The 6,894-nt window shown below is 42.7% G+C and overlaps 1 pseudogene; it reads left to right on the forward strand.

Annotated features, from left to right (window-relative positions):
- The first annotated feature begins 5,578 nt into the window (after nucleotides 1-5,578).
- Nucleotides 5,579-6,510, forward strand: LOC120879707 (annotated as a pseudogene).
- The last annotated feature ends 384 nt before the right edge of the window (nucleotides 6,511-6,894 follow it).

Here is a 6,894-nt window from a genome sequence, read left to right on the forward strand (position 1 = left end):
CCTCCAGACCCTTACCTGTGGACACAGTGCACAGACTTCAGGGTGACACTGCTGCATCAGTCCGAGCGCCTGGGATGACACGGCCACAGTCTCCACTGCGAGCTCCCCTCCCAGACCCTACCCTCGTGTTACGTGTCCACAGTTTCCAGGGACACCCTCCCAGATCCTCTATCTGAGATCACATGTCTTCAGTCCCCAGGGTGACCTCTCCCAGGCACTGTATTTGGGGTCACATATCCAGTCTCTACCGTGTGCATTCTCCCAGACCCAGTACCTGGCGACACACGTCCATAGTCTCTGGGGTGATGTCATTTCCCAGACCCTGTACCTGGGGTCAAATATCTGCCATGTCCAGAGGACACCCTTCATACCCTGTACCTGAGGTCACACTTACAAAATATCCAGGATGACATCCCCGCCCAGATCCTGAACCTGGTGTCACCCGTGCACAACCACCAGTGTGACCACCCTCACAGACCCCGTACCTGGGGTCAAATATCTACAGTTTCCAGGCTGACACCCTCCCTGCCCCTGTATCTGGGAACACACCTCCATGTCTCCCAGGGTAAGCCCCCTCCATTACCCAGCACCTGGGGTCACAGGTCTGGAGCCCCCAGGGTGACCCCTCCTCCCAGACCCTGTCCCTGGTGTCACATGTCCACACTCACTAGTGTGATTTCCCCCCCAGACCATGTACCTGGGGTCACATGTCCAGTCTCCAAGGTGACCCCTCTCACACACCCTGCACCAGGAGTTACACGTGAATAGTCTCCAGGGTGACACCCTTCCCAGACACTGTACCTGGGGTCATGTATCCAGTCTCCAGGGTGACAGCTCCCTAACACTGCACCTGGGTTCACATATCCAAAGTCTCTCATGTGACCCCATCCAGACCCTGCACCTCAGTTCACAGGTCCACAGTGTCCAGGGTGACACCCCTTCCAGACCCTGCACCTGAGGTCATACGTCCCTGGTCTCCATTGTGACACCCCCCTGCCAGACCCTGCATCTGGTGTCACAAGTCCACAGTCTCCAGGGTGACAATCTTCCCCAGATTATATATTTGGGATCACATGTCCACATTTTCCAGGGTGATCCAACCTCACTTACCCTGGTCTGGGGTATCAGGACCACAGTCTTGAGGTGACCTAACCTTACAGACCCTGCCCCTGGGTTCTCATGGCCATAGTCTCCAGGGTAAACCCCCCCAGAACCTGCACCTGAGGTAACATATGCACAGTCTCCAGGGTGACCCCATCTCACTGACCATGTATCTGGGGTCATATGTCCACAATCTCCTGGGTGAGACCCTCCTCATGAAAGTTGTTGCTGAACCACGCAAAGATGCTGGGATTCTTGGCCTCCAGGGAGAATTCATTCCGGGGCCAGAGACGAGGCTTGATTGCTCAGAGCTTTTGTGTAATAAAGTTTTATTAAAATATAAAGGAAATAGAGAAAGCTTCAGACATAGGCATCAGAAAGGGGTAGAAAGAGTACCCCCTTGGTAGTGTTAGCAATGGAGTTATATACTCTCTAATTAGTTATTACAGTGAATCAAAAGAATGTCTGGAGGTTGTAAAGACCTCACTAGACTTACTCCCATAATTTGCACCTTAAGATAACAGGATTAGCCAGAAGGTTTTTTCCACAGACTGTCCTCAAGCAGGATATATTATTGTTATATAATCCTAAGGAATGTAGAGGGACAAAAAAGTTGTCCTTTCTTCCTCCTTGAAAACTCCAGACCCCTCTCTCCTTGGGGACCCCTAGACTTCTTATCAACCTGCCTAGGAAATGACTGTCTCATTCCCCCCTTTTCTTTTAGGAGAATTATGTTGCCAAGGGAAAGGGGCACCGTTTTTGTTCCATAACTACTTCCTGCTGTTTAGGGGTGTGGTCCCTAAATTGTTAAGGCAACATATTCTCCTAACCCTCATACTGAGGGTCTCTGATCCAGGGGCCCCAAGTAATCGTTGGAGGAGACTGTGGCATTAGTAGGATCTTGAACAACCATTTGTAACTTAAAAGCTTTCACGCAACTAGAAATAAATTCAACTACACAGTTACAGATGTAAGGCAAAATAATCATTAAAACGAGTTAAAATCAAAATTACAAGTCATATTATGTTCATAGTTACATCAGTCCATCTTAGGATTGTTAGATGTCATCAGCTGAAGAAAAGGCATCACATATGATGTTGTTGAAGGTATTCTCAGACTTGGAGAAAGTCTTTTCCTTGAAGTGGAGATGTCCACCATGGGAAGTCTTCCACTGATGAAGAGTGGAAACCTGTTCAGCTGTCACCACTGCATAACCTGCTTTACGCTTTCCATCCTGAACAAAAGAACTGCCATCAGTAAATATTTCCATGTCAGGATTGTCTAATGGGGTATCCATTAGATCCTCCCAAGCTGCATAGTTTAAAGTTAGGAATTGGGAACAATTGTGATCAGGTGTTTCATTTTCCTTCTCAGGAGGGAAAGTGGCAGGATTTAAATTACTACAGACTTTAAGCTTAGTTACTGGTCCTTCTAAAAACAGTGACTGATATTTAAGAAGTCTATTGTCTGTCATCCAAATATTAACCTTAGAATTTAAGATTCCACTCACATCATGAGAACAGGACAGTAAGGTTCCATCCATTAATTATTTTTAAAGCTTTAGGTGCTAAAAAAGCTGCTGCCCCAATTACTCTTAGGCAGTGGGGCTACCCACGTGAAATTACATCTAATTCTCTGCTTAGATAAGCAATAGATTGCTGATGAGGTCCTCGGGGTTGTGTCAAACTCCCAAGGCCACACCTTTTCTTTCAGTGACAAACAAATTAAATTCTGACCCTGTGGGCAAGCTCAGAGTGGGAGCTTGCAGGAGAGCAGTCTGAAGAACCTTCAAAGCCTTTTGAGTATCTGGAGACCAAACCAGTTTGTGGGTTTGGGCCTGCTGAGTTTCAGCTATAAGTTTATATAAAGGCCAGGCAAGCGCCCCATAACCCGGAATCCAAACACGACAGTAGCCTGTAATTTTCAAATAATCCTCTCAATTGTCTTAAAGTCATAGGTAGGGGATGACTTCAGTTCCAGTTCCAGTTCAGTCCCTCAGTCGTGTCCGACTCTTTGCAACCCCATGAATCACAGCACACCAGGCCTCTCTGTCTCCTCCTGCCCACAATCCCTCCCAGCATCAGGGTCTTATCCAGTGAGTCAACTCTTCGCATGAGGTGGCCAAAGTATTGGAGTTTCAGCTTCAGCATCCGTCCTTCCAAAGAAATCCCAGGGCTGATCTCCTTTAGAATGGACTGGTTGGATCTCCTTGCAATCCAAGGGACTCTCAAAAGTCTTCTCCAACACCACAGTTCAAACGCATCAATTCTTTGGCGCTCAGCTTTCTTCACAGTCCAACTCTCACATCCATACATGACCACAGGAAAAACCATAGCCTTGACTAGACGGACCTTTGTTGGCAAAGTGATGTCTCTGCTTTTGAATATGCTATCTAGGTTGGTCATAACTTTCCTTCCAAGGAGTAAGCGTCTTTTAATTTCACAGCTGCAATCACCATCTGCAGTGATTCTGGAGCCCAGAAAAATAAAGTCTGACACTATTTCCACTGTTTCCCCATCTATTTCCCATGAAGGGATGGGACGAGATGCCATGATCTTTGTTTTCTGAATGTTGAGCTTTAAGCCAACATTTTCACTCTACTCTTTCACTTTCATCAAGAGGCTCTTTAGTTCCTCTTCACCTTCTGCCATAAGGGTGGTGTCATCTGCATATCTGAGGTTATGGATATTTCTCCCGGCAATCTTGATTCCAGTTTGTGTTTCTTCCAGTCCAGCGTTTCTCATGATATACTCTGCATAGAAGCTAAATAAGCAGGGTGACAATACACAGCCTTGACGTACTCCTTTTCCTATTTGGAACCAGTCTGTTGTTCCATGTCCAGTTCTAACTGTTGCTTCCTGACCTGCATACAGATTTCTCAAGAGTCAGGTCAGGTGGTCAGGTATTCCCATCTCTTTCAGAATTTTCCACAGTTTATTGTCATCCACACAGTCAAAGGCTTTGGCATAGTCAATAAAGCAGAAATAGATGTTTTTCTGGAACTCTCTTGCTTTTTCCGTGATCCAGCAGATGTTGGCAGTTTGATTTCTGGTTTCTTTGCCTTTTCTAAAACCACCTTGAACATCTGGAAGTTCATGGTTCACATATTGCTGAAGCCTGGCTTGGAGAATTTTGAGCATTACTTTACTAGCGTGTATAGGTTTAATTCTCTTGGGGCCTATGGCCCTAGTCCCTTCTGATATGATTAGGCCCAGATATCTAACAGATTGTTGACAAAGCTGAGCCTTTTCTCCTGATGCCTTGTAACCGTAGCTTGCCAGAAAGTTTAATTATTAATTCAAGAAGTTAGTAAATCACTTTTTGTGGAAGAAACATATTACACATTACATACAAAGATACACTGATGATCAAAACCTTAAAATCTAGGTATAGCAAAGGAAGATGGACAATCTCAACCCAAAGCTTTCACATGCATGAACTAACACTCACATAGGGGCAAAAAAAACCCCACAACAATTAATTAATTAAAAGTATTCAGCAAAATTGTCAATTATTTAAGTTCTTTGTAATTTAGGAGGCTCTGAGATAGCTGTTGTGGTGGATGTATTTCTTACAATAAGTGTGTAACAGGTGAACATTCTAGTTTGAATACTTTAATGAATATAAATGCTAGATGAACATGCCTCATACCCTTATGAGAGTTCCTGGACAAGAAGACCAGCTTAGAATTCTTTGCTTAGAACAGAAAAGTCTGAATAAAAACTATGAATGCTGAATTTGTAGACACTATATTGAAATACACAGTTTTAAAAATTAAATACCATTCAAAAATCTTGAGTTGTTAACTGATGAATTTTGTTTTATAATAAAATAGCTAAATATGCAGAATGTCAAAGTTAAAAAGACGTTGGAAATACAACTGAAAAAAATCTCATTTAAAAAAATTAACTATATATATCCCTAAAACTATTTTATATTGCTTAAGACATTTAAAAGAGCAAAGAAAAATTAATTTTGAATTGATAATGAAAAACAGAATGAAGAGGTGAAAAGAAAAACACATCAAATGCAAATATCAAGTTATTTGATAAAGGAACTTAAATTCAGAATTTGTATTTTTGAGTGTTGAGACAAATAGCAAAATTACAATCACTTATCTTCAGAACTAAATAAATATTGTATACAGTAGAAAAAGAAAGATTAAAGGTTTTTTTTTAATGTACAGATAGATTTGATAATGATGAAAAACACACTTTATCACACATTTAGAGCACCTGGTGTTATAGGTTTGGTTTCTATAGGAAATTGAAAAATAGAAAGTTGTAACATCCTGTTTTATAAATAAGAAAACAAGAGCTAATGAAAGTGAAATAATAGTACCTCTGATTGGATCATTCCCACAGATGAAATTAAAAATAAATAAATTAATTAATTAAAAAAATAAAAATAAAAATAAAATCTCAAGTAAGCTTGAGATTTTCTCTCATTGTCCATGAGAAAAAAAAAAAAGAAATATGAAGATTTGGAAGCAAAAGACAACATATCCAAAGTGATGGAATCTGTACTCCTGGGGTTTTCTGACCTTCCAGACCTCCAAGGGCTGTTCTTTGGGGTGTTCTCCATCATTCACACCATTATCTTAACTGGAAATAGTCTCATAATAATTCTAACTAGGCTTGTCCCTGCACTGCACAAACCCATGTATTTTTTCCTGGCAAACTTTTCCTCCTTGGAAATCTGTTCCGTGTCCGTCACCCTCCCTAGGATTCTGGTGAACCTTTGGACTCAGGACAGAAGCATTTCTGTGCTGGACTGGGCTGCCCAAATGTGCTTCTTCCTTACCCTCCGAGCCACTGAGTGCTTCCTCCTGGCGGTGATGGCCTATGACCGCTGCGTGGCCATCTGTGGCCCTCTGCACTATCCCCTGGTCATGACCCCAAAGGTGTGCCTCCAGCTGGCTGTGGGCTACTGGGTCAGTGGAATCCCAGTGCAGATAGGGCAAACGTGCCAGATCTTCTCTCTGCGTTTCTGTCATTTGAACGAGATTAACCACTTCTGTGACATTCCCCCCATTCTGAAGCTGGCCTGCGGAGACACTTCTGCACACGAGTTGTCAGCCTATGCAGTAGCTCTGTTGTTTGCTGCTGTCCCTTTTTGCTGATCCTTGCCTCTTACAGCAGAATCATTTCCACTCTTCTGAGGTCGCCAACAGCCAGATGGCGAGCCAAAGCCTTCTCCGCGTGTTCTTCTCGCCTGTTGGTTGTGCTTTTATTCTTTGTACCTGCTACCACTGCATACTTAAGGCTCAAATCCAGTCATTCTGCAGGAACTGACAGACTCCTCTCTCTGTTCTACACCATAGTGACTCCGATGTTCAGTCCCATGATATACAGCCTTTGGAGCAAGGATGTGATTGCCGCACTGAGAAAATTATTACTTAAAATATAGCATGATGAGTTTAATTATCAATGCTTTATCTACTTGCAAGTAGTTATCAGAGAATCATTATAAATCTCTACATTCTTCTGTTAACTACTTCTAGCTTATAATGCACTTTTAGATACTTTAAAATAATAAACCAAAATTTATTGTGCATATATATATATATATATATACTGGGCAAATTAATCTATCTTCAATACTCTGTGTCTAAAAATAATCCTGCTTTATGAATAAAAGTGTTATGTGCATCGTTGCAGAGGATGAGATGGTTGGATGGCATCACTGACTCAATGGACATGTGTTTGAGCAAACTCTGGGACAGGGAAGTCAGGCATGCTGCAATCCATGGATCACAGAGAGTCAGACATGACTTAGCCACTGAACAGCAAC

Source organism: Oryx dammah, unplaced genomic scaffold, assembly GCF_014754425.2.
Source record: "Oryx dammah isolate SB20612 unplaced genomic scaffold, SCBI_Odam_1.1 HiC_scaffold_20, whole genome shotgun sequence".
Lineage (NCBI taxonomy): Eukaryota > Metazoa > Chordata > Mammalia > Artiodactyla > Bovidae > Oryx > Oryx dammah.